The sequence below is a fragment of the Ranitomeya variabilis genome, chromosome 1 (genome assembly GCF_051348905.1).
Source record: "Ranitomeya variabilis isolate aRanVar5 chromosome 1, aRanVar5.hap1, whole genome shotgun sequence".
NCBI classification, from domain to species: Eukaryota; Metazoa; Chordata; class Amphibia; order Anura; family Dendrobatidae; genus Ranitomeya; species Ranitomeya variabilis.
The window spans coordinates 1,082,195,041-1,082,222,387 of record NC_135232.1 but is presented as its reverse complement, the minus strand read 5'-3'; positions in this window follow the sequence as shown (position 1 = coordinate 1,082,222,387).

Sequence of the window (27,347 nt, the reverse complement as noted above, 5' to 3'; positions counted from 1 at the left end):
TTTGTTTGTTCAAACTTGGGCCATGATTAAGAGGAGACCTGGTGGACTCACAGCCATCCAACCTCAAACCGCCCACAGGCACTCCCCTTGAGAAAGCACATCAGGGAAACGCGCGTTGGGGTGTTCATGGCAATGTGGATGGTCCGTTAACTGCACTATGGGTAAGCTTTACATTTTACCCCTTCCCGTGTGGATTGACTAAATGTTATTTAACAATATATATTTATGCATTTGCCTACCACTATGGCATCCCTGGTATGTAGGGTTTATGTATACTGATGCTATAATTACCCACAGTCTGACCTCCCTCCACTTTACCACCTTTTCTCACTTGATTAATTTCCTATTTTGATGCTTCCTACATGTATCAGTCTTACCTTTGGATTCATGCTTATTTTATTGTGTATTACTTTGAAATAAAATTAATATTATTTTTATATATAACTTTTTTGAGAGATGTTTCTGGATACTTCATATCCTTTTCTAGGTTGTATATGTAAGGAGTTAGTATCTTCTCCGTTTCTGTGGGCTTCCTCCCACACTCCAAACACATACTAATAGGGAAATTAGATTGTGAGCCTCAAAGGGGAGAGTGATGATAATGTCTGCAAAGCGCTGTGGAATTAATGGTGCTAAATAACTGAGTAAAATAAATAGTCAAGCGAGGAGTAATCCAGAACTGTTTTACTGGGTTTCTTTTCATTTTTTTAATCCTTTTTTTTTTGCTTTTTATTTTTGTTATGAAACTGACTTAAAACAGCCTAAAATTTATAAAACTTATCTAGCTATCAAGAACCAAGAGGCGTAGGTCCAAGGTGGATATGTCAGTATGGGTGGAAGAGGCAAGGGAAAAATAATCCAAGACTGTTTTATATTTTTTTTTATTTTTGGGATTTGATTTTTTATTTTTTCATGCATTTTTTTATTTCTCTTTTTTATGTAACTCACTTAAAACAGCCTAGACTTTACAAAACTAAAACTAGCTAACTAAATCCACAAGGCATAGGTCCAAGTGGATGAAGAGGTAGATGTGGAGTTATAGGTGGAAGAGGCAAGGGAGGAGTAATATAACACTGTTATTTGAGGGGGGTTTTGCATTTTTTCTTTTTTCATTTTTTTTATTTATTTTCTTTTTAGGTTAGTCACTTAAAACAACTTAGAATTTACAAAACTAAAACCAGCTATCTAGAACCATGAGGCGTAGGTCCAAGTGGACTGTAGAGATCAGATTGAAGAATCCATTTTGTCTTCCTATTCAGAAACGTCTGGCTCATATGAGCAAACTTGAGCAAGGTAGACATTTCCTTTTATGGACGCATTCCTTCTTGTTATTGTGACCTTTAACCTACATTCCAGAAGTTGAACGTTATCAGTAGAATAGATACTCTTTTGTTAGAGAATATGAGCACTTGTACGCATGTCTGTAAATGCTTATCTCATTCCTATATAAACAGGAGGGGTGAGCCCAGTGAGTCAGAGGCGAGCTCCTGGGCGATCCCTGCATATGATCACACAACTCTTGTGCTGCGTGTCATTACTTGGATTCCTATATTAGTAAGCCGGGGACTGATAAGGACTCAACAGGACGAAGAGGTGGAAGTAGCGGTATAGGTGAAAGAGGCAAGGGAGGAGTAATTCAACACTGTTTTAGGGGGGGGGGGTTGCATTTTTTCATTCTTCATTTTTTTTATGTGATTCACTTAAAACAACCTATAATTTATAAAACTGAAATTAGCTATCTAGACCCACGAGCCATAGGACCAAGTGGAGAAAGAGGTGGATGTGGCGGTATTGGTGGAAGATGCAAGGGAGGAGTAGGTTTTTTAAATATTTTTTTTGTTTTTATTTTTTTTTGGTACCTCACTTAAAGCAACCTAGAATTTACAAAATTAGCTATCTAAAACCATGAGGCGTAGCTCAAAGTGGAGAAAGAGGTGGACATAGCATTGTAGGTGGAAGAGGCAAGGGAAGAGTAATCCAAAATTGTTTATTTTTCTTTTTTCTTGGGAATTGACTTCAAAGAACACAGATTGAAGCCAAAATAAACTGACAAGCTACAACCAGGGGGCGGAGGTCCAGCTGAAGGAGAAGGTGGACGTGGCGGTGTAGGTGGAAGAGACGGAGGAGGAGGTAGCAAAAACTGCTTTCGGGTTTTTAATTGGGGAGGAGGCTCCCAAATGAAACAAATGGCAAATAGAGGTGAACACTGTCCAATGCGACTGTTATTGTTGTCTAGTCATCCAAAGGTATGGACAAGTCCTGTGGGATCTGCGCCTGGTTCGTTTAAAGCATTGTTAGCTTCTCTATGTCTGTGATGTCACCCTGTTCTGACAGTACACTTGCCACAGGGCAGGCCAGCATCTCCAAGGCATAAAAAGCATTCTCAGGTCATGTGTCCAATTTGGAAACCCTGAAATTTAATGGGGCAGACCCATCTGTTAGTACGTGGAGACGTGTGGACACATACTCTTGCACCATGTTGTTGTAATGCTACCTCCTGTTAATACGGACCGTATTAGATCGTGGTGTCGGATGTTGTGGTGTGCTCATAAAGTTTTACCAAATTTCAGCCATGCTAACCCTGCCTTTCGATGTGCTGGCAGTGACCCAGCAGTGATGACAACTTCCTCCTCTGCCTCTGCCTTGCTGTTCCAGTGAGCCCCCGCTGTCAGGTGGGAAAGCCGTTAGTAGTTTTTTTTCACTAGCGTGTGCTTGTATTCGTGCATTTTGCAATCCCTCTTGAGTGGTAGAGCACTAATGTTACAAAAATGTAAGGACAGAAACACAGGTAGTTGACTGATCAATTGACCCACAGTAGAACATTTTATAATGGCACAGAGGCAGTCAGTCATGGGCCATGCATGAGGTATCAGGATCTGGGACAGCATTTAGAGCCTTGAATTGAAGTTTCAATTAAGACAAGGTAGGTAAGAGAGTGGTGTAAGCCTTCTTTGCTGGGAGCCCTGATACCTCATGCAACAGCTGGGACAGTTTTTTCTCAGCCACACTGATGTGGCACGAACATCAGTTTTGTATATTACTATTGGTAGACAAATGTTAGGATGATAACACAGGTAGTTGACTGATCAATTGACCCACAGAGGAGCATTTTATAATGGCAAATAAGCAGTCTGTCATGGGCCATGCATGAGGTATCAGGGTCTTGGCCAGCATTTAGAGCTTTGAATTGAAGTTTTCATTAAGACGAGGTGGGTAAGGAAGCGGTGTAAGCCTATTTTGCTGGTAGCCCTGATACCTCATGGAGTAGCTCAATTTTTTTTTCCCAGCCACACTCAGGTGGCTCAAATATCAGATGGTAGAGCACTAATGTTAGAAAAATGTAAGGATAGTAACACAGTAAGTTCACTTATCAATTGACCCATAGTGGAACAATAGAGCTTTGAATTGAATTTTCAATTAAGAAAAGGTGGGTAAGGGAGCAGTGGAAACCTTCTCTGCTGGGAGCTCTTATACCTCATGCAACAGATGAAACTGTTTTTTTCCAGCCACACTCAAGTGGCACAAATATCAACTTGGTAGAACACTAATGTGAGAAAAATGTGAGGATATTAACACAGATTAATGTGCCTCTGCCACTACTTCCACAACAGGCAACCCACCAGATGGAGACCCAACTTGGAGTCTCCACATTTCAAAAAAATGTTTGTAACATCAGCAACAGTATCAACAGCAGGCACAGAAGACACCACAAAGATGGCACAGACTGCAATAACGCGAGACCAATGCATGACACTAACAACAACACCATTGCCTAATCTACCCAGTCTGCAACTGCTGTGCAACAGTCATTGGAGATTCATAACTTGTTAATTTTCATGAAAGTTAGGCAGTCTACACTATCAAGGGACAGCCGAATGCGCTTATCCTCCTCATCATCCTCCATTTGTTCCTCGGCTCCTGCACCTTCACTAACAGTTTGTCTCGCACCATGAGCCCCCTTGATCACTGTAATCCACCCTCCCATGGCACCCGCCTGTGCAACAACAGTCCAGAAATTTGAGATATTGTTATCCCTTCCACATCCCCCAATGCTTCCACCTTTTGCTCTGGGGCCACCACCTCCTCCCGCAGACTATTCAAAGTGTGATCCAGCATGTAGATGACTGGAATAGTGATGCTGATGATGGCATTGTTAGCATTAACCATCTTAGTAGCTATTACGAAACTGTGCAGAAGGGTGCAGAGGTTCTTCCTATGTGCTTACTCTGCAACCGTGATTTGTACTACGCCAGTACTGCGTTGGCCCAGGCTATGCAAAGGGACATACTGCACCAGGGCTTATTGCTGCTGCCACAGTTCCTGCATATGCAGAGTGGAATTCAACCGTGTCGGCACATAGCAAATCAAATGGTTAACCGGTAGGCCGAAAGACCTCTGTAGTGATGCAAGTCAATGACCTGCGAGGTGCGATGGGCAGCATTGAGCACACAGCGACCCTACTTTCTGCACCAGCTCATCCAGGCCAGGATAGTGGAGGAGAAATTGCTGTACCACCAGGTTGAGAACATGAGCCATGTAACGCATGTGTGTGAGGTTGCCCTGGCATAGGGCCATCACCAGGTTTACACCATTATCACACACGGCTTTCCCTGGTTCCAGGTACAGTGGAGACAGCCATTGCTCTAACTCGGCCTGGATAGGTGAACACAACACTTGAACTGTGTGACTGCAATCTCCAAGGCATACTAATGTAAACACTGCCTAATTGCGGTGAGCCCTGGCTGCGGAGTACAGAGGTGGAGGGGATTCTCTCTGCACTGATGAAAGGCATGTCTCATTAGATACAGAGGTTTGACCCGCAAGCCTTTGGGATATCTAGCTGTCACGGGTTAACCGTGACAGAAAGGACCCAGAAGACCGCAGCATCTGATTTCTCCTACTCCTGCACTGATTAGAATCACTTCATCTTCATATTAAATGTTGCAGGTTTCTTTTACCAGTGCAGTGGTTAATCTGTTAAGTTAAGAGCTTTTTGAAGCATTCCTGCATTAAGCTGTTCACTGTTAGCCACTCCCCTCTCCTATACCATCAGAAGTAATCCGGGAAACAGGGTAAGCTAGGGCAACCTTAGTGATAGGCACTGAGAAGGAGCTCCTTGTCTCGGAACACCTGACAACAGAGTCGTGACATTAGCTCTGGCTGAAACCATTTTTTGATCCATTCACTGCTTTAACAGGGCAACTGCAGCAACTCAGCTATGAGGCGAGGGATCTACACACTGTCATTTTGCAGCACCCCAACACATCAGGTTTAGGCACCGTGTCTTCCATGCAACTCTTAGGCCATGTTCACACGCTGCGGTTTTTACCGCGGAACCGCCGCGATTTTGATGCTGCGGGTCCGCAGCAGTTTCCATAGCGTTTACATTAACATGTAAACCCTATGGAAACCGCAAACCGCAGTGCACATGCTGCGGGAAAAACCGCGCAGAAACGCAGCGGTTTACAACCCGCAGCATGTCACTTCTTTGTGCAGAATCGCTGCGATTCTGCACCCATAGGAATGCATTGAACCGCTTACTTCCCGCATGGGCTGTGCCCACGTTGCGGGAAGTAAGCGGATAATGTGCGGGTGGTACCCGGGGTGGAGGAGAGGAGACTCTCCTCCAGGCCCCGGGAACCATAAAATAGTGTAAAAAAAAGAATTAAAATAAAAAATGAAGCTATACTCACCTCTCAGCGCTGCCCGCGGCCGTCCGGTCTCAGTTGCTGTGCCGAACAGGACCTGTGGTGACGTCGCGGTCACATGACCGTGATGACGCCGCGGTCACATGACCGTGACGTCACGAAGGTCCTTGTCGGCACAGCCGCTTGCAGCGCCGGGGAGATCGCGACGTCAGAGGGTGAGTATAGCCAATTTTTATTATTTTTTACATTACTATTGATGCTGCATATTGCTGCATATGCAGCATCAATAGTACAGCAGTAATCCCGCAGCGGAAACCGCGGAACAAACCGCGATAAATCTGCAGGGATAACCACAGCGGTTTTGCCCTGCAGATTTTCAATTCCGCTGCGGGATTAACCCGCAGAGGAACCCGCAGCGTGTGAACATGGCCTCAGTGGAGGCCAAGATCATTTGCATGACAGGTTTTGTGGGGGCGTGACAAGTTTGTTGTTTTCAGGGAGGCCTGTAAGCTATACTTCAGGTTACATCCTTGTTTCTCAGGAATCGAGGAGCAACGGGCGGGAATAATCTCTCTCCTTCAGGGTGACCCACAAACAGGGGCATTCTCTCTTTCACCTGTTTCCCAGTCGCTCCAGACAGTGGAGGAATTTTTTTTGGTGCTGGATCATATATATGACAATCCCGACCATGTTTCCCTGGGTGAGTCCACACTAAGTCAGCTTCAGCAGGGAGACCAGACGGCGGAGGAGTATTGCTCTGAATTTCAGAGGTGGTCCACTGACACTAAGTGGAATGACCCCACACTCTGTAGCCAGTTCTGTCAGGATCCATCAGTAGGGGTAAAGGATGACTTAATCCTATATGAGACTCCAGTTTTCCTTGAGGCGGCCATGTCTGTGGCTATCCGGGTGGATCGCCGTCTACGCCAGAGACATAAAGAGACACACCAATGTGTGGGAAGAACAGGGCCTAGGGAAATCTGGTCTGAGTCATCTGAGGAACCCATGAAGTTGGGTGGGGCAACATGTTCTGGGAATCAAACTGTAGTTCGGTGTAAAGGTAGAGTTTTAGAGTTTTACTGTAGGAAAAAGGTGGTCAAAGGTACATCAAGATGTTCAGCCCCCTGCAGTGTCTGTGCGTGTCTAAAAATCTAATTATACTCATCCATTTGGGTCTCTCCAACCATTGCCGATTCCCAGTAGACCTTGGGCTCATTTATCGGTCGATTTTAACTCTGATTTACCCATGTCGGCAGGTAATACTGTAATTTTGATGGTGGTGGACAGATTCAGTAAAATGTCACATTTCATTGCGCTACTCGCTTTAGGTAACACCAACACCATGGTGCAAATTTTCAACAGAGAGATTGTAAAATTACATGGGATCCCTACCGATATTGTTTCTGATCGGTGCGTGCAGTTTATTTTCAAATTTTGTAGGGCGTTTTGCAGTCATTTGGGGATCCATCTCTCTCTTCAGCATTTTACCCGCAGTCTAATGGGCAAACTTAAAGGGTTAGCCAAAATCTTGAGACTTGTCTTAAGTGTTTTGTGTCTGAAAATCAGGAAGATTGGGTTACCTATTTACTTTTAACTGAATTTGCCGTAAATAATTGTTGTCATGAGTCTATGGGTAAGTCCCCGATCTTAGGGGCATACAGGTTTCATCCTCAGTTCAGCTCATTTAATAGGAATACCTGAAGAAGAACAATGGTTATCATCAATTACGTCTGTGTGGCAAAGGGTTCTTGAAATTTTGAAGAAGATGGGGTCCAAATATAAGAGTATGGCTGATTGGACATGTTTGGTGGGTCCGGACCTCTGTGTTGGTGACTTGGTGTGGTTGTCCTCAAGGAACATTAAGCTGAAGGTTCCCTCTTGGTGACTGGGTCCCAGGTTCATCGGTCCTTATAAGATTGTGAATGTCATCAATCCTGTAGCTTTGCTGCCCATCTATAGGATTCATCATGTATTTCATCAATCTGTACTCAAAAAATACATTGCATAGCTAAGATCGTTGATTCTCTCTTAGTTTATTGGTTGATTCAGTATCTTGTACACTGGATGAGATACGGTCCTGAAGAGAGGATGTGGGTGCCAGCATCTGATGTCCATGCGGCCAGGTTGAACCAGTCTTTTCACGTGACACACCCTGATAAACCCAAATCTGAGGTTCCGGAGGTCCTTCGTAGAAGGGGGGGGGTACCGACACGGGTTTGCTTCGACAGAGAGGAGCCAGAAAACCACAGCATCTGATTTCTCATACTCCACTGTTAAGAATCACTTCACCTTCATATTAAGTGGTGCAACTTTCTTTTATCAGTTCAAGGGTTAATCTGCTCAGTTGAGAGATCTTGGAAGCTTTCCTGCATTAAGGCTCTCAGCTGTTCATTGTTAGCCACTCCCCTATCCTATTTAATCTGGGCCCTATCTAACTCTCATTGCCAAAGAGAGCTTATGCTGCATGGTTCATAGATGGTGATTGTTGTTTGAGAAGGCATTTGGTGGATTTATCTGAGACTTTTGCTACGTTTTGGGCGTGTGTTAATTCCCCTCCTTCTCCTACTTTGGTTTTACCTCATCCTTCACTCCCTTTACCTCTGTTGTTTGTGTGAGTGTATTTGTAGGATTGGTATTTTCCTTTATCCCTGATTGTATTACCTTGTTAGTCTGGTTGGTATATTATGGTATACTACTACTCCCCTCTTCCTTGAGTGGGGGAAGGGTACAGACTGAGGGCAGATTCAGAAGATAAGGCAAGGTATGTGGCTTTGGTGTCTTCACTATCAAAAGTAATCCGGGGACCAGGGCGAACTAGGGCGCCCCTAGCATTAAGGACAGGAAAGGAGCCTCTGGTTTCCCAGACTAAGGCATGTTGATCATGCATGTTGATGCATTTAGTAGTCAAATTATTGCAATTTTTGTCTCTACTGAGTGTTTTTTTTGCAAAGTTGACAGATAGCTTGAATTGGGTCATCCTTTGCGATCTCAAAAAAGGCCCAGGCTACGTAACCCTTGCTGTCCCTGCAAACTGCACACTTGCTACAGGCGCTGGTCACAGCCACAGTTGTGGCTGAGGATCCAGTGCTTGTCGTAGTTTCATCATTACGTGTCTGTGCAGCAAACTGCAACATAACCTCCTTATATTCCTCCTCCTCCACTTCCTCTGCTGAGCCTCTCAGATGCATGCCTCTGTGTTCACACCAAGTGGGATATATAACCTCACTGTCATCCTTTCTGTTGTCACCCCGAGAGTCACCCTCCTCCTCTACCTGCCCTGACAGCACAGTACAGTCTGCGTGTGCCTCAGGTATCTGAGTCTCATAAGTATCATCCGGGGGTTAACATCTGGTGACGAGGACCTGGATTCTGCTATAACCCTGGGATCCAACAGGAAAAAACTTTGGGCATCGGTGCACATGCTTTCCTCATCTGCATTCTGTGAATCTTTGGAGCAGACCTCTGATGCCTATGGAATAGAATGTGTGAACATCTCTTCAGAATGGCCCATCTGTGGTTCTCCACAGTCAGTTGGGCAGTTGAAAATTTGTGACACAGGGGGCAGCAAGGGTGATTGTGGTTCCACCTCTGAGGATTGTACTGTGTGTGATATTGAGGAGGAGGGTAAGGAGGAGAGGACACATGATGCAGTACTTGCCATCCACTGGAGCACATGCGCTTTCTGACCCTCATCTACAAGGCGTACCGCTGTGTCGGCATCTAAAGATAGGGAGTCAAGTAACCCGTTCAGTAATAAATGTAGTCAGTTGTCTTTGGATAGGTCAAGACAGTGTTTGGTCAGTTGAACTTTCAGCAACATTAACACCTAACCTACGTACATGTCGAGCACCAAGCCTATTCCCCCTTCCACCACGACCTCACTTTTTCCCACTCATGTTGTATGTACCGTTTCCCTCTTTTAATCAGCTGTTTCACAACCTTAGGCCCAGAACTGTCAGTCACCTGTCACTAAATGAACAATCACTATTTATTTTCTTAGATAGTGTGCCTGAACAACACTATTAGCCCTAGCGATTTTGATTAGCTAATGAAGCCTCGTGGGTGAACCCCAATGTTAGGCCTAATGATTTTGATTAGCAAATGGTGCCTCCTGATTCCTGACTGCAACGCAGTTTTAGCCCAAACTCTTTGGACTGGCAAATGGGGCTTCCTGGCTGAACTCCATTATTAGGCCTAACAATTTTGATGAGCAAATTGGACCTCCTGATTCCTAACTGCAACACAGTTTTAGCCCAAACTATTTGAATTAGCAAATGGGGCCTCCTGGCTGAAACCCAATATAAGGCCTAACAATTTTGATTAGCAAATGGAGCCTCCTGATTCCTGACTGCAGCACAATTGTAGCCCAAAAGGTTTGGATCAGCAAATGGGGCCTCCTGGCTGAACCCCAATATTAGGGGGGTTTTGTTCAGAGTATACTGTACATAGTGGTTTAAAGTACAGTACCCCTACAAGTGAGGGGTGCAGAGTTCATAAAGTGGCTTAAACGACAGTACGCCCACTGGCAGGTGGGTGCAGAGTATGCACAGCAGCTTAAAGAACAGTATTCCCACAGGCGGGAGGGTGCGGAGTAAACACAGCATTTTAAAGGAACAGTACACTCACAGACGGTGTTTGCAAAGTACACACTGCGGCTTTTATCACAGTACTAGCACATATATGGGTTGCAGAGTACACACAGTGCTTTTTTTTTTTTTTTTTTCTGCAGTCAGTTTATCGCCGAGAGCTGCTACTGCGCAGGAGCGGTGCGGCGCCATCTTGGAGGAGGATTTTTTTTTCTTCTCCAGTTAGATGGCACCGTAGCAGCTATCGGATCACAGCTATATGCACCGATAGCTGCTACTGCGCAGGAGCGGCGGGTGCCATTTTCAAATAGTTTTTTTTTCTTGCTGAATAACATGATGAACGGTTAGTATTGGGGAGGGACCAGTGACCTGTCAGCAGTCTGCATTATGAATATCTAATCAGAGCACCACATAAAGACCCCCCATTCAGGCACGAGCATATCACTAACTAAAAACTGAAAATAAAGATTAAAGAACAACCATAATACGGATTTCATCAACCAAGGCATCATTGTAATCAGCATAACGTCACCGACCTGACACTGTCTGTAGGTTACTGATCATAATCCTGCTGACAGGCTCCATTTAAGGTCACTGTGTCGGGATATGCTGCAAAAGACTGGAGAAGAGGGAGATCTGTAGAGATCTGCTGTGGAGAGAAAATTCATAATGTCATCTAGACAAGATGGAGATGTAAAGAAAGAGATGACTCCTGTCATGTCCCACGACTTGGGAAATCATTCGATGTTTGCATTGTTTGTGTTTTATCCTTCTTTCTAGGCAGAAGTTTGCTTTTCCCTGTATTTTGTCCCAACTCTCTCACTGTAGTCCTGTGATGTATGTTTGTTCACGCCCTTATTCTCCATTTTGTCATCATCACCATATCTGTATGCATCCTACTGCATGTACTCTGTTGAATATTCCTTTTTACCTGCTACTTTCATCATAATACAAGAATTTCGGTTAAAGCAATCCTCTTTTCCTGGAGTCTTCTTACATGAGATCGTGGCTGAGTTAAGCTATCTGATAAATCGGTATGAACGTGAGTACAGGTCAATACGGAAGCGCCCACAAGAATAGGTCTATCCAGGCACCACTGCGTTCTACATACCCATGAGTCAGAATAGTAAAAAGGAATATCCTGCCTTCAGAGACAGTAACTCAAGGTCTGTGCTGAACCCCAGTGGAAAAGGACATTTCCCAGATACACAGTAACCCAGTTCCCAGCCAGACCCCAGCGTGCATAGAAGCACACACTGCAGATAAACAGTGAGAAGTATAACCCTCATCATCCACTCATCCTGCCTGCAAACAAATCATGTCTGAAGCGAGGTATACAATGTCCCTACCAGACTTACAAACACAGGAAAGAGACCTAGATCCCCATCCACCAGCTAGTGAAAGAGGAAAACGTACAGTTAAACCTACATGGAAAGTCATGGAGAATTTAGAGACTGAAAAATGTGTTGTATATAGTGATGTGTCTTCACTATGGGAGAAAGTGCTGAGTCACATAGACACTGTATCAAGGCCTGCTTCTCATGAGTTACCACTAGAGGGAGTCCTAGAACAATTATGCACAGCATACCAAAGGTATATGGAGAAGACTGACCAATACATTATTCTCCTGAAGAAACTGAATCTGCCAGAGACTTTAAAAGAATTGCAAAGTTTCCAGCAGCTTAATTCTGAAAGGGACTGCACCGTACGTGACATTAAAACCAAGATAGAGGCTAAAATTGCACGGACACCAGATGCATCATCTCGCTCATCCAAATCGTCTAAGCACTCAAAACGCTCATCTAGGTCAAGTTCATCAAAATATTCCACTCTCAGCCAGCAGCTTATAAGGGCACGTGCTAAGGCAGAAACGTCTAAGATACAAGCAGCCTTTGCGCAAAAGAGAGCAGAAATGGATGCAGCCACAGCACAAAAGAGAGCAGAAATAGAAGCAGCCAGAGCAGAAATGGATGCAGCCACAGCACAAAAGAGAGCAGAAATGGAGGCAGCCACAGCACAAAAGAGAGCAGAAATGGAGGCAGCCACAGCACAAAAGAGAGCAGAAATGGATGCGGATGCAGCACGCAAGGAAGCTCTGGAGAAGGAATGTGAGCACGCAACAGCCATGGCGGAGTTAAGGATCCTGGAGCGAGCTATCAGTGGGAGTCAAAGAGACAGCATCAGTTTGTGTGAAGTGGAGGCGGAGGACCCTATTGAACGCACAAGAGACTACGTGCTAAGCCAAAATGGCGAACAGCAGATCATCACTAACACTCCTGATGGCGTTCATGCTTCTCCAGGACACCAGGATGCCGATCCACTTACAGAACCCTACACTCAAGGTCAGTACAATGCTCCCAAACTTGAACTTCCTTCGTATTCCAGTATGCGCCAAGACCATGCATCTCATCAAACTCCACAGGCTATTATCTACACGCAACCCAATATACCGGCAGGTCATTATACTCTCGACAACCGCACAGTACCAGCTCCGCATGTAGCAGAGACTATACCCACCAAACCGGTTGCTGGACTAAATGCATATGCCACTCCATACTTACCCACATTTCAAGGCCAAGACGTCTCCACTCCTATGTACAACACCGCTCAGCCCACATTCGTGCATCCTAAGTCAGAAAGAACAGACATGTCCGACTTCGCAAGGTACATGATTCGCCGCGAACTTACTAAAACCGGTCTCACAAGGTTTGACGACCAACCTGAAAATTACAGAGGTTGGAAAAATGCCTTTAGAACCGTAACTAGTGACCTTGGCATCACTGCTGCCGAAGAGCTGGACCTGCTAATCAGATGGCTAGGACCACAATCCACAGAGCGTGTCAAGAGACTCAGGTCTGTACATACCAGTAATCCAATGGCTGGTCTCATGGCTGCATGGGAAAGACTAGAGAAAAACTTTGGCAGTCCAGAAGCCATAGAGGATGCACTGTTCAAGCGTCTACAGAGTTTTCCAAAGATATCAAGCAAAGACAGTTCAAAGTTCCTGGAGCTCAGTGACTTGCTGTTAGAGCTCCATCTGGCCAAGGCAGACACCCACCTACCTGGCCTCAGCTATCTGGACACTGCTCGTGGAGTAAATCCCATTATCTCCAAGCTACCGTACAACGTACAAGAAAAGTGGACTACACTAGGGTCAAAATACAAGAAAGACCATCAAGTGTCATTTCCTCCGTTCTCCTACTTCTGTGAGTTTATAAAAGATGTGGCAGAGCGCAAGAACGACCCAAGCTTTTCCTACCAAGAATCCAGTGGCCCAGCTTCACCTCCTTCTAAATACGTCAGCGCACGCTCGAACGACAGAAACCGCAGGGGTCCAGTGTCAGTGAAGAAGACGGATATTCTTCCCTTACCAACACCAGCCCCAGACAAGAGTAACAAAGGTGAAAAGATAGAGAACCCAAATCGTGAATGTCCCATCCACAAGAAGCCACATCCCTTAAAAAAGTGCATCGGCTTCAGGAAGAAACCGCTCCTAGAACGCAAGGAGCTTCTAAAGAAGTTCGGGGTATGCTACAGATGTTGTGCTTCTACTGAACACCTTGCTAAAGACTGTAAAACTACAATTAAGTGCATGGAGTGTGACAGTGAGGACCACGTACAAGCACTCCACCCATTCCGTCCTGACTCTACACTTACTCCTTCCCCCACCACGAGCCATGGCGGGGAGGACGCAGCTCAAACTGCAAGCCATACCACAATATCTTCTTCATGCACAGAAGTCTGCGGAGAAGACCTCTGGGACAAGTCCTGTGCGAAGATTTGCCTGGTGAACGTATATCCCAACGGTCACCCAGAGAAAGCCGTGAAGGTGTACGTCCTTCTGGATGATCAGAGCAACCGATCACTTGCAAGGTCAGAACTCTTTGATATGTTTAACTTAAAGGGAAATGCCTACCCTTACACCTTAGGTACCTGCAGTGGTGTTACAGAGGTTTATGGGAGAAGGGCCAGTGGTCTTACAGCGACATCTCTCGAGAACACCGTCGAGATACCGTTACCTACACTGGTCGAGTGCAACCAGATTCCATCCAATCGAGAAGAGATCCCAACGCCAGAGGCTGCTCTTCATCACCAACATCTCAAGGGGATAGCAAACAAGATACCAGCCCTCAACAACAGTGCAGATATCCTGATTCTGCTTGGCAGAGACATTCTCCGGCTGCACAAGGTGCGTCAGCAAATTAATGGACCACACGATGCACCATTTGCCCAACGCTTAGATCTAGGCTGGGTAATCATAGGCAATGTTTGCATACACAAGATGAAGAGACCTAACAACATCTCCTCTTACAAGACACACATCTTGTCAAATGGTCGCAGCACCCATTTCCAACCATGCCCACATCACTACTGGGTGAAAGAGAAAGTGAGCAACACCAAGTGGCAACAGGAATCCTTCAACAACATGAACACACTCCAGTCCTGGGAAGAAAACCTCGGGTCATCAGTGTTCGATTCCACAAGTAATGACAACAAGTTGGCACCCACAAGGGAAGATAAAGGATTTATAAAGGTTATGGATAAAGAATTTGTTCAAGACGACTCCAACAGTTGGGTAGCTCCTTTACCCTTTCGTTTCCCAAGAGTGAGGTTGCCGAACAACCTGCAGCAAGCAACTGCAAGGTTCTCATCCTTAAAGCGTACCCTAAAGAGGAAACCAGAGATGGAGAAGCATTTCATTGACTTTATGCAGAACATCTTTGACAGAAATCATGCTGAACCTGCGCCACCACTGAGGGAGGGAGAAGAATGTTGGTATCTTCCATCCTTTGGTGTCTATCACCCTCGCAAGCCTAATCAGATCAGAGTGGTGTTTGACTCCAGTGCTCAGTTTGAAGGCCTCTCTCTCAATAACCTGCTCCTAACTGGGCCCAACCTGAACAACAGCCTCCTTGGAGTATTGATCCGCTTCAGACAAGAACCTGTTGCCATAATGGCCGACATTCAGCAGATGTTTCATTGCTTCATTGTGAAAGAAGACAACAGAAACTATCTTAGGTTCCTATGGCACAAGGACAACAACGTCAACAATCAGGTCATAGACTACCGGATGAAGGTCCATGTCTTCGGCAACAGTCCCTCACCTGCTGTGGCGATCTATGGACTGAGACGGACAGCCCAGGAAGGTGAGAGAGAGTACGGTTCCGATGCTCGGCAATTTGTAGAGAAGAACTTCTACGTGGACGATGGGCTCAAGTCCTTGCCCACAAGCGAAGATGCAATTGACCTACTCTCCAGAACACAGGAAATGCTATCCACATCAAACCTCAGACTCCACAAGATTATCTCTAACAGTCAAGAGGTAATGAACGCGTTTCCATCTGAGGACCATGCCACAAACCTAAAGGACCTCAACTTGGGTTCCGATGTTCCTCCAACACAGCGCAGCCTTGGTCTACTGTGGGATATCAAACGGGACACCTTCACTTTCCAAGTGTCACCCTATGACAAACCCTTTACCAAACGAGGAGTCCTATCTGTCATAAATAGCATCTATGATCCTCTCGGGTTTGTAGCACCCATCACTATTCAAGGCAAGATACTGTTAAGACAGCTTACGGCCGAGAACACGGATTGGGACACCCCGCTCCCAACTCAGAAACAGCAAAGGTGGGAGGCGTGGAAGAAGTCTCTGAAGTTCTTAGAGCAACTCCAAGTCCCACGTTGTTATTCTCCAAGATCACCTTTGACTGCAATCAGAAGAGAAGTTCATATTTTCTCTGACGCATCTACAGAAGCCATAGCCGCAGTAGCTTATCTGATGACCTTAGGAGCTAACAAGGTACACTGTGGTTTCATCCTGGGTAAAGCCAAGTTAACTCCAAAGCCTGCACACTCTGTACCCAGACTCGAGCTTTGCGCTGCGGTATTGGCAGTAGAAATTGCTGAAGTTGTACAAGACGTAATGAACGCGTTTCCATCTGAGGACCACGCCACAAACCTAAAGGACCTCAACTTGGGTTCTGATGTTTCTCCAGCCACACTTCTCACACAGAAGATTGGAGCTGCTACAGTTCCGCCTGGGAACTTCGATAATAAGGACATTTACAGACGTCAGTGGAGGCAAGTACAACACCTGGCTAACGTGTTTTGGCATCGATGGAAGACCAAATATTTACACTTGCTTCAAAACCGTCACAAATGGCAGACGCCCAGTCCCAATCTCCAAGAAGGAGACCTTGTTCTCTTAAAGGATACAGAGGCTCATCGTAATGACTGGCCAATGGGACTTATCACCAAGGTCCTACCCGGTGAGGACGGAAAGACTCGTAAGATAGAAGTTAAGGTGACAAAAGGGGGCTCTACCCGAACCTTCTTCCGCCCGGTCACTGAACTCGTGCTGCTTCTACGTAAGGAGGATACCACATGAACTGAACATGCTCCTGGACGTTGTTCACGGCGGGGAGCGTTCCTCCTCATTCCCCAGTTTATTGAATGTTGACATTTTCCATTGGATTGAACCCTTAACATTCCCATTGGATTCTGGGTTGGTGGAAGAGTTTGCATGTTTGCGGCTTCCCCAATCTGAAGATGGGTTTTATATACTTGAACTTATCTTTCGGTGTGATCTACGGGTCAACAACAACTAGTTGGACTTAAAAATCTTTTATGTTTTATTATTGCATGCACGTTTTTCTTCCTCTTGTTTTTTCAGGTTCGAACGACTTCGAAGAATTACGGACATCGTGAAATCCAAGGATTTCAGACGGGGAGTGTCATGTCCCACGACTTGGGAAATCATTCAATGTTTGCATTGTTTGTGTTTTATCCTTCTTTCTAGGCAGAAGTTTGCTTTTCCCTGTATTTTGTCCCAACTCTCTCACTGTAGTCCTGTGATGTATGTTTGTTCACGCCCTTATTCTCCATTTTGTCATCATCACCATATCTGTATGCATCCTACTGCATGTACTCTGTTGAATATTCCTTTTTACCTGCTACTTTCATCATAATACAAGAATTTCGGTTAAAGCAATCCTCTTTTCCTGGAGTCTTCTTACATGAGATCGTGGCTGAGTTAAGCTATCTGATAAATCGGTATGAACGTGAGTACAGGTCAATACGGAAGCGCCCACAAGAATAGGTCTATCCAGGCACCACTGCGTTCTACATACCCATGAGTCAGAATAACTCCAGAGAAGATGTCATCTATAAGGTACCTGGATGTAAATGTTTATTTGTGATACTGACTAATTCTCATCAGTGTTGTGGTTCTTGTATGGTCCGCAGTCTGATGATGGCTGTTAATAACAACTACCAGTATCTCCCAGGACATACTAGGAATTGTACGGTTGTAGGTTTATGCAATACAATTGTTTATTGGGCTGACTTGATATTACAATTGATTGTTGTACTAAGCTTGGTTCTTGTATTCAAGTACTCTTGGTTCTGATCATGTATTCATGTACTTATGGTGGTTCTGGTGACATATTCATGTACTGATGAGGTTCTGGTGACGTATTAATTTACTGCTGGTGGTTCTGCTGACATAGTTAAGTACTGATGGTGGGTTTGTTGATGCATTCATGTATTAATTGTGGTTTTGGTGACGTATTCATGTACAGATGGTTCTGGTGACATTAATGTACTGATGGTCGTTCTGGTGACATATTCATGTACTGTTGATAGCTCTTGTGCTCTAATTATGTACTGATAATGGTATTGGCTTTGTATTCATGTACTGATGATGGTTCTGGTGATGAACATGTCACTAGAATCATTATTTCATGAATACAGCACCAGAACAACCGTCACTATGTGAATATGTCACCAGAACCAGAATACATCACAAGAACCACCATTAGTTTTGTGCAAGCTGTATTTGGTGCATGACGGACGCAAAAACCATCAGACATATATCTTTATTTATAATGGAGGGCTGTTTATTTTCTATTAGGGTGTCTGCCAAATGCCGGACAACTTAATTGGAACGAAATGGCCCCTATTACAATCACGCTGTGTTAGGTTCCATAGCTATCCTTGAGTTCTATATTTAAAATATAGGAGATCAGGGATGAATGTCATTATTTTTCCCTTGTATTGTGTAAATGGTCTGCAAAAAATTATTGATTCTTTATGTAACTTTAGATAGATAAACATCAATATCCCACTATTACTTATCATTCCCCAGTGTAAACATGCCAATTCTTAAGGTCTTTGGGAAACTTGCCCTTGACACTCTGAACTATACTTTCAATGGGCAACCTAAAAAAGAATTACATTTTTATATAGAATTTTCATTTTAAAGGGAATATGTCACCAGGATTTGCCACCTAATCTGAGAGCAGCACAATGTAGGAAACCTGATCCTGATTCTAGCAATATGTCACTTACAGGGCTGCTTGCTGTAGGTTTAAAAAATCACAGTTTTATCATCAGAAGATTATCACTAGAGGACTAGTAAACCTGCTGATGCTGTCATGTAGTCCTCCATACTCATGCACCCTGTACAACCCCACCACCACTGATTTGCAGCTTTCTTCCTATGCAGAGTGCACACAGAAAGCTGCCAATCAGTGGTGTGGGTGGGGTTATACAGAGCTTAGCATTCAGGGCACTGCGGCAGATAAAGCAGTGATTTTATCAAAACTGCAGCAAGCAGTCCAGTAAGTGATACATCACTGAAATTAGAGTTTCTGCCCCTACTTCATGCTGTTCTCAGATAGGGCAGCTAAAACCAGGTGACAGATTCCCTTTAAGTATCTCTTTAAGACATTGCATTTCTTAATGTGTATTGGTCATAAGGAATTAGGATTAAAACACACATAGCGTTACAGGACCCAGCTTTATGGTCCCAGGCAGTGGCCCCCAAGGATACTGACACTAGTAATTTGCGTTCGGTTTAGGAAACAAGAGTAAAACTCTCACAGCAAAGCTGTAACATTACTACAGGCAAGATACAGCAAATAATCGTGCCCCTAGGGGTCCTTTATGAGGCCGTATAATAAAGGACTAAGTGGGGCTTGAATGCCGCCTAAAGTCCCCGCCACTATGGAATGAGTGCTGCATGCATCACACTTGCTCCACAAATTCCCTGATCATCAAACCTCACATAAAGCGAGCAGCAGGAGGGCGCCAGATACGTGCGCTAATGCAGTCAAGTATGAATTGAAGTTCTTTTGAAAACACTTCTTTCCTACAATTGATTTTATTATCAGTTCCCTCGCAGTCGCAGTAGTCATGCACTTTCTTTCTTCTCTGAGAAATTTCACTTGAAATATTTGTCTTCAGGTGCTTATTTTAAGGAAATGTTGAATGCACGGTACAATGTAAATTAATACCTGATAACACCTACCTCCCAGATCTTTCTCCATTTTCTTTCCAGTAAGCCTGCAATTATTCAACTGACACTAATGCGCACCTGACGCCTACGCACACCTGAGCAGCCATCGTTGTGTCTGATGAGAATATATGGTATTGATAACCACTGATCTCATCTGCTGTGTTCTCATGCCATACAAAATCATACAAAACGTGCCCCCCCGCTGTGCAAGAGGTACAATTTATCCTATATGGTAATCTGTGGATTTTTTTAGAGCGCTATTTTCACAGGACCCATTTCACACTGGGTTCTTCCCCAAGTTCACCGGTCCTGTCGGGACTTACGTCCAAATCCCCAGCAAAACATGGAATCTTGGACTTAGACTAGGATGGTGCCAACAGATAGAACATTCCCTCTGACATAGAACCTTTTCAAGGAGGTGGACCCTCGGGCACAGTCTATTATGTCTGGATATTCCCTCTACAGCAGGCGAATACGCCCAAAAATGATGCCTGAGGGAGCACACGGTGACTTTGTCTGCATAGTCAATGGGTGGAGTCTACTTCTGTTGCCTGAGGTCAAATTTGTATGTGAAATATTAAAACTAGTATACTTCACCCCAGGATCCTTCCATAAATCTGACATTGGATTAATTTCTGAGTGTATTCTAACTAGCATATTGAATTTTGTGGTATTGGAGATCTTCATGGGTTGACCAACGGGGGCTATTGGTGAAGTAATAATGATAATTTTTGTGAAATAATTACATGGTGTAATCTGTTGTGTGCTGTTGTTCATCTGAGGTTGTATTTCCCTAATTTTAAGACCTTCTATGGACCTAATTTTTTTAGGGTGTCCTGATTGCTAATAACATAGAGTTTAAAGAGGGTGTACTTAGTTTTTCTCATTACTGCATATCTTACTGAAAGTGAATTAGTCATGTCCAATAAGTCATGTCCAATAATGCTATTCACCTACAGATATAAGGTTAATCTGCAGATTAATACCGGCCCGGCCGCTGTACTAAAAGTGCGGTACCTGGGAGAAATTGTACTTTGTTTCTCCCGGGAGGCGCCGGCTTTCAGTCACCGCCGACAACACTGAGAGCAGTGTCTAAGTGTGCCCTGGCACTCACTGACTGTGAGCTCTGTGTTGATGCACTGCTGAGCCGGCTGTCAGTCAGTGCCAGAGTGTGACTACAGCTGCTGCTCTCAGTGCTGTGAGCGGTGACTGTAATTCCTCTGGGCACGACTGCATAACTGAAAGCCGGCAGTTAATTTTCTTCTGGGTGCAGAGCTTTCAGTATAGCGGCCAGGCACCTTCATAACATAACATAACTTTTAACCTGCAGATTAACCCTATATGTGCAGGTTAATAGCATTATCGGACCTAACAGGTTCCCTTTAATATCTGATATATATGGAGAAAGATAGGAAATATGTAAATGGAGTGGCTAGGCTTTGCATAGAAGGCATATTACAATATAATCCTCTTTCTCTAAAATGATTTCTCTTTTAATTATGAGCGGCTTTATCCTCCATCTACTTTATCCTTTATTGCTCTTCCACTATCTTTAGGACACATGAGTACATGCGATGCAGTATTAAAAAGCCACAGGATGTAGAAATAAGGCAATTTGGGTTATTTTAAAATGGATTTGTTTTTTTGTTATATAGAGCAAAGCTAACATCTTCCTGTATTGTACATCTTGTACGTTTGCTATCCAATAAATATATCATTGTGGTGCACACCTTGTATTCGCCAGTTCTTGCAAGGCACAATTATAAGCAGGGTCTGTATACAGAGGTTTTTTGCTGTGTTTGTATTTCAGACAGGTTTCCTTCCTTGTCAGGGCAAAAGCTAATAACTTGCATTTCTATTACTCTTTGGGCCCTTTGGTGAAATGTTATAGAGAAGTCTGATCACATCCAGCACACAGAAATGTCTATGGATCCTGGGTGTTTGCCGCAGCGTTAAGCTGTCAGTTAAAGTTCAGCTTCTCGTTGCGGCTGCATCTGGGACCTTAAGATTTCTGGATGAAAGAGAACACAAATGCTGTACATATATTTCCAATCTCCTGAATGCCAAGGAAGAATGCAGTTTACATGGGAAGCTCCAGTCAGTAGATCACAAGGTTTTACAAGTTTGCTGACAAATATTAAATAGCTTTTTTCCTGGTAACAATATATAAATGGTGTAACAGGATAGCAGCAGAGGAAGCAGACAGAAACCCTGACCTTTATCAACATTATCCCAGCTCCTGATACTGCGATCCAGACTGCAGGGAACAGAAATCCTCCCGAGAGTGGGGTCATACAGCCATTCCATGCAAGAGAATCGGCCCGATTATCCCACTGGCACTAGGCACAAACTCTGTCCAGTGTCATCTTACTGTACGAGAAGATGGAGAACTCGATTTCTCCATTGTCTGTTTCTGCAGATGTCGGACTGCATTTGGATGACATTTCACATGAACCCATAGACTTGCATGGGTGCGCAGGAACCAATCATCGGAGCCATTGTTTTCTCAGGTCGAATCATCAGATCTGCAGTACCCCATAGTATGGTATTTTTGTAATCGCACCGACCCGAGGAATAAAGTCGCCGAATCACTTATAACGCGCGAGGAATGGTGTAAAAAATAAACAAAACCAATTCTTCACCTGCTGTGGATTTATTCATTCTGCCTCCCTAAGATCGCAGTAAGGCTCTGCTCACATTTATCCTGCGCTCTGCGCTGAGCACTTGCATCGGGGCTTCCATGTATATCTCTGTAATGCCTAACTCTCTGTAATGAGGCAGATGGAGGATCTGTGGATGCCATCTGACATGTGATCCAGCGTCTTTTTAGGCAAGCTTAAAAGCGCGGTCGACCACAGTTTTGTGCACTTCTGAAAAGAAGGACACCGCTGAACACAAGACGGAGTACAGAGTAACTCTGCTGCCTCATTATAGTGGATCCCTAGGTGGTTTCATCTGTCACCTCATGCCGAGATTTAGATGGAAACCCAAAAAAAAGTGCTCAGCGTAGAGCGCCGGGTAAATGTGATCCTAAATGTAATGTAAAATGTTCCCAATAAAGCGTCATCTCAGTCCTCCAGAAAAGCAAGTCCCCACTCAGGTCTATCATCTGTTAATGGAAATATAGGGGGCTTCCAAATTACTGGTGGCACAAAGGCTCTGTAAAAGCACAAATGGCTCCTCGCTCCTCAAAAGAAATTCAGCAAATTCTGTGCTCCCAAATCCAAATGTCGCCTCCCTTCTGAGCCCCAGTGTGTCTAAACCACATTAGCGTCCACATGTTGGGCATTTCTGTAGTGATGAAGGCCCGGCTAATTTACTTGCATGTGTCCAGAAGCATGAGCCACATATAATGTACTGGTCACTATAAGGTACTGGTCACTAAAACATACTGGTCACTTCACCATACTGGTCACTACAATGGCAGTTTGCAATTTTCACTCAGCAATATCCACTACTTCTTGTTTCTGGAAAACACCTACGGAGTCAAAATTGTCACTACACATGTAGATAAATTAACAAAGGGGTATAATTTCCAAAATGAGGTCACTTGAGGGGGATTCTGCATTTCTAGCACTTAGTGGCTCTGTATAAGGAGTCTGCAAGCTATTGTATGAAACTCTGCGCTCCAGGAGGTAAATAGCGCACCGTTCCTCCCAAGTCTCTCAGTGTGGATAAGCAGTACTCTGTACTAAACAGCCATATGGGGTATTTCTACATTCAACAGAAATTGTGGTACAAATTTTGGTGCCATTTTTACCATTTCCCTGTATGAAAATGTAAAATTTGATGCTAACACACAATCTTGGTGGTAAAAATGTAAATTATTTTTTCTTCACTGCCCAATGGTATAAAATTCTGCAACACCTGTGGTGTCAATATGATCACTGCACTCCTAGATCAATTCATTGAGAGGTGTAGTTTGTAAAATGGGGTCACTTATGGGGGGGTTCTGCTGTTCTGGCACCTCAGGGGCTCTGCCAATGTAACATCGAACCCTCATACTGTACCATTGCAGCAAAATATGCACTGTAATATGGCGCTACTTCCCTTCTGAGCTTTGCACTGTGCCTCAAACGTAGTTTTCTACCACATATGGGGTATTGGTAAACTCAGAAGAAATTACACAAAAAAATTTGCAGTCCATTTTCTTCTGTTACCCTTGGAAAAATACAAAATTTGGGGCTAAAAAAACTGTGGTGGTAATTTTTTAAAAAAATTTTCACGGGTCAACATTATAAACATCTGTGAAGCACCTAGGGTTTCAAGGTGCTCACTACACATCTAGATATGTTCCTTGAGGGGTCTAGTTTCCAAAATGGTGTCACGTGTGGGGGGTTTCCTCTGTTTAGGCACATCATTGGCTCTCCAAATGCAACATCAGCTTCTATGAAGAGGTAAGTTCCGGACTGGACCAAGGGAACCCAGTGGACGTAGTGTATATGGACTTTTCCAAAGCTTTTGATACGGTGCCACACAAAAGGTTGATACATAAAATGAGAGTAATGGGGATAGGGGAAAATATGTGTAAGTGGGTTGAGAGCTGGCTCAGGGATAGGAAACAAAGGGTGGTTATTAATGGAGCACACTCGGACTGGGTCGCGGTTAGCAGTGGGGTACCACAGGGGTCAGTATTGGGCCCTCTTCTTTTTAACATATTTATTAATGACCTTGTAGGGGGCATTCAGAGTAGAATTTCAATATTTGCAGATGACACTAAACTCTGTAGGGTAATCAATACAGGGGAGGACAATTTTATATTACAGGATGATTTATGTAAACTAGAAGCTTGGGCTGATAAATGGCAAATGAGCTTTAATGGGGATAAATGTAAGGTCATGCACTTGGGTAGAAGTAATAAGATGTATAACTATGTGCTTAATTCTAAAACTCTGGGCAAAACCATCAATGAAAAAGACCTGGGTGTATGGGTGGATGACAGACTCATATTCAGTGGCCAGTGTCAGGCAGCTGCTACAAAGGCAAATAAAATAATGGGATGTATTAAAAGAGGCATTGATGCTCATGAGGAGAACATAATTTTACCTCTATACAAGTCACTAGTTCGACCACACTTAGAATACTGTGCACAGTTCTGGTCTCCGGTGTATAAGAAAGACATAGCTGAACTAGAGCGGGTGCAGAGAAGAGCGACCAAGGTTATTAGAGGACTTGGGGGTCTGCAATACCAAGATAGGTTATTACACTTGGGGCTATTTAGTTTGGAAAAACGAAGACTAAGGGGTGATCTTATTTTAATGTATAAATATATGAGGGGACAGTACAAAGACCTTTCTGATGATCTTTTTAATCATAGACCTGAGACAGGGACAAGGGGGCATCCTCTACGTCTGGAGGAAAGAAGGTTTAAGCATAATAACAGACGCGGATTCTTTACTGTAAGAGCAGTGAGACTATGGAACTCTCTGCCGTATGATGTTGTAATGAGTGATTCATTAATTAAATTTAAGAGGGGACTGGATACCTTTCTGGAAAAGTATAATATTACAGGGTATATACACTAGATTCCTTGATAAGGCGTTGATCCAGGGAACTAGTCTGATTGCCGTATGTGGAGTCGGGAAGGAATTTTTTTCCCCATGGTGGAGTTACTCTTTGCCACATGGGGTTTTTTTGCCTTCCTCTGGATCAACATGTTAGGGCATGTTAGGTTAGGCTATGGGTTGAACTAGATGGACTTAAAGTCTTCCTTCAACCTCAATAACTATGTAACTATGTAACTATGTAACATGGCGTACGTTAATTATTCCAGGAAAGTTTACACTCAAAAAGTCAAATTGCGCGCCTTCCCTTCCAAACCCTGTCAGGTGCCCAAACAGTGTTTTTTCCCCACACATGGAGTATTGACATGCTCCGAAGAAATTGCACAATAAATTGTATAGTCCATTTTTTTTGCCAAATTTTAGATATATTATTGCAAATAAGCGTAAGTCATATCAAATAAATTTTACCACTATCATGAAGTACAATATGTCATGAAAAACATTCTCAAAATCAGTTGATCCTTTCAAGCATTCCAGAGTTATGAACTCATGAGGTGACAGTTGTCAGGATTGAAAAAATTACCCTGGTCAGGAAGGTGAAAACCGGCTTCAGGGTGAAGGGGTTAAAGAAGTTTGCTATAGTTAGATTACCATTCCCACTACTTAGAACTGGTCACTGTTTTCAGCAGTTAAAGGGTAACTATACTTTCAAGTAATCTGTCCTGTGTGTACATGAGGAACAGCACTGTATCTGGCCATTATATGACTTTATCCTGCATTTTCATCAGTTTTGCCCTCTGCAGACTATTATTTTGCAATTGACTCTGAGCTGCTGAGAGGAAACTAACTCCTGTGATCTCTCCCATATACAGCACAGAACCTTTGCTAGGTGAAGAGAATGGGGCATCAGACTGCGCTGCTCGCCTGTCAGGATAATGTACCAGAGAAGTCCAAGTAGATGTAATAGAAAATAGACTTTATTTCTACGCGTTTCGTGGTGATCACACCACTTCCTCAGGACAGTCTATACACATACACATACAGGGTCTTGTATTTATAGCAAAAGAAGGCACATGGAGACGCCTTCTTTCAAAAAAACACCACACCCAGTGGGCGGGGAATCCGACTTAAACACATATTCAAACACATATGTACATTATAAAACATACGAAACTATCATGAAATATAATTGAGTATAGAACTTAAATCCATTGCTCATACATGTTAAAATCTAAATACCAAAAAACACATTAAAAAGAGTAGTAAAGCAAACGAATACCTTTTGCAAGCTGGGGGAGTGCTAGAACCTACGGTGTTAAAACATTTATTCTTTGTCAGGACCCTGCTACTGACGTTTTGAACCACTGAGCCATGGGTGGATTTGATTGGATTGCTTTGTTTGGTGGTAGTTTCACAAGAGTCTGTGAAATCAAAGAGATAACAGTGGAAAACAAAAATAAAAAAAAAAATCCTTGAGATCTCTCTTTTCTTTTTTTCCCTTCTCTTTTTTTTTTTCTCCTTTCTTCTCCTTTTTCTCTCCCTTCTCCTCTCTTATAACGTGCAGAGGAATAATGAGCTTCTACAGGCGAACAGAGCAGAATCCATAGAAATATCCAAATCAAGTGAACAAATCAGTTGTTTCGTTGAGTCCATGGGGATTTATAGTGTTCAGCTTGTGAATCCAGAAGATCTCTTTTCTGTTGAGAGTCTGGACTCGATTAGGATTATCAAGGGGGACATGGTCAATAGGGATCACCCTGAAGGAGATCCTTTTGTTGTGATATATTGCATAATGCCTGGAAAGGCCATGCTGTAAAAATCCTTCTTTTATATTATACCTGTGTGAGTTTATTCTTTTATGCAGCGGTTGCGTTGTCCTGCCCACATATAATTTCTTACATTCACATATAATCACATAGATGACAAAACTGGATTGGCAAGTCAAATGGTATTTGATTTGAAACTCATCTGAATTTCCACTGTCTGATGAAAAAGTTTTTGCATCATGAATGATGCTGGAGCAGCATAGGCATCTCGGGATGCCACATCTATAGGAGCCTGGCCTGGGCTTTTTTGTAGAGGGATTGAGATCCTCTTTTTTCTTTAGCCGGCTGGGGGCCAACATGTTTTTCAATGTTGGGGCCCTTCGAAACGTTATCAGGGGATTGATGGGAAGAAGTATGCCCCAATGTTTTTCCAGAACCAGACGAATTCTCTTGTTCTGGGTTGAAAAAGTAGTAATAAAATTGAAGCTGAACTTAGTATCAGATACTGATTTTTTTGTTTTTATATTATTAGAGATTAAGTC